Source organism: Myotis davidii, unplaced genomic scaffold (genome assembly GCF_000327345.1).
Source record: "Myotis davidii unplaced genomic scaffold, ASM32734v1 scaffold1047, whole genome shotgun sequence".
In the NCBI taxonomy this organism is placed as follows: Eukaryota; Metazoa; Chordata; class Mammalia; order Chiroptera; family Vespertilionidae; genus Myotis; species Myotis davidii.
The window spans coordinates 132,079-134,293 of NW_006298367.1; positions in this window are offsets into that span (position 1 = coordinate 132,079).

The following is a 2,215-nucleotide window of genomic DNA, read 5'->3' on the forward strand; positions in this document are numbered from 1 at the left end:
TGTGAGATAATGAAAATTAACTAAACTTATTGCAATCATCATTTTGCAATATATATGTATATCAAACCATCACATTGTATACCTTAAAGTTAGACAATATTATGTGTCACTTATATCTCAATAAACCGGGGGGAGGGGGAGGGGGAGGGGAGAGGATCAGTACAGGGGCTTCCTGACAGATCTGCAAAAGAATCTGAAGAAACTTATTTTTGTTTTTGCTTGACTCGTTTATGCAAAGGAGATTTGAGCCCTAACTTGCCACATATATATATTTTTGATTTATTTGCATATTTTGACAGGTAACACTACTGAGAAAAGCTCTGGCTTTTCTGTGTGGCAACTAAAATGAAAACTACACTTCTAAAAACATTTTAAGTGATGTCTCAAGAGAGCTATCCAGAGTAGCAAGATTCACTTGTGCACTTTTAAATTTAAGAGCATCATTTTAAAAAGTAAAAATCAGTGAGATATTTTATACTATTTTTTCATACTAAGTCTTCAAAACCTGGTTGGTCAGCATGATGAGCCTAGCCAAGCTGCACACACTAAGAATCCATAGACAGACAGACAGACAGACAGATGCACACGTCTATAAGGGCATCTCTTCTAACTTCTATGGTGGACTTCTCTGTTTCTAACTAAGCAGTGTTTTGTGTTTGTTTTTAATTTGTCTGTCCTTGGGTGTGGCTGGCAAGTGGCACTAATCAGGTTTCTGCTGTCCTCGGTTGAAGCTGTTTACCCTCTGGCCGGGAGAAGTGCAAAGCACTTACTCTGGAGTGTCCTTGGTTTGGGAAGATGGGCGTTACCAGGTGGCTGCAAACTGCTCTCCAGCTCTCTGCCTGTTTCCCATTCCGCTTGTCCTGGAATTTTTCTAGCTTTTTTGTGTGTGTGCAGTTTATTTTTAATTTATTTTTATTTTAAAGAATCTTTATTGTTGAGATTATTACTGATGTCCCTCCCTGCCCCCCCACCCCTTTGCCTTCCTCCACCCAGTTCCCACCCCGCCCTAGGCCTTTACACCCTACTGTCTGTATCCACAGGTAGGAGCTTTGGTTAATCCCTTCCCACCTCCCTCCCTCCTTCCCCCTGAGATTCATCAGTATGTTCTATGCTTCCATGCCTCTGATATATTTTCCTTTTTTTTTTATTTCAGAGAGGAAGGGAGAGAAAGAGAGAGAGAGAGAGAGAGAGAAATACATCAATAATGAGAGAGAATCATTGATTGGCTGCCTCCTGCATTTCCCCCTAGGGATCGAGCCCCCAACCCTGGCCTGTGCCCTGACCGGGAATCAAACCATGACCTTCTGGTTCACAGGTCAACGCTCAACCACTGAGCCACGCCAGCCAGGCCACACTCACTTCTTTAAAGTACTAGGGCAGGATAGGCTTCAGATCGTGGAACCAAAGTTAATCCATGAAATTAAATGAAGGATTGAAAGGAAAACCAAATTCTGGCAGGGCATGCAACCCAGCCATAAATCTAAAGAGACAAAACTCAAGGTTGGGCACCAACCCGAGTAATGTCCAAAGAGAGACACGATAAAATGAAGAGTCAAGAGAGGTTTCCTGAGCCATCAGAACATCGCAGGCACATTTGAAAGTGTTCTCAGGTAGAATGTATGTATGTGGAGATTTTTTGGGGGGGGGTTGTTTGTTTGTTTGTTTGTTTTGGTGCCCTTGGCCAGAATCAAACCTGGGACCCTTCAGTCCGCAAGCTGACGCTCTATCCACTGAGCCAAACCAGCCAGGGCTGTTGCCATTTTATTGCTCATATTTTCTTCTTCTTCAAGAATACGCTTCAACATTTCATGTAATACTGGCTTGGTGGTTATGAACTCCTTTAGCTTTTTCTTGTCTGTGAAGTTCTTTATCTGACCGTCCATTCAAAATGAGAGCTTTGCCCGGCCAGCATGGATTAGTGGTTGAGCATCGACCTATGAACCAAGAAGTCACTGGCTCGATTCCCAGTCAGGGCACATGCCCGGGTTGCGGGCATGATCCCCAGTAAGGGGAGTGCAAGAGGTGGCCGATACATGATTCTCTCTCATCATGGATATTTCTATCTCCCTCTCCCTTCCTTTCTGAAATCAATAAAAATACAGTAGGTCCTCGGGTTACGTCGGAGATCCGTTCCTACGGCCCGACGTAACGCGATTTCGCCCTCAGTCGGAGCGTGCCTACTTAAGCACCTACGTCACTCACGTGGAGCACATAC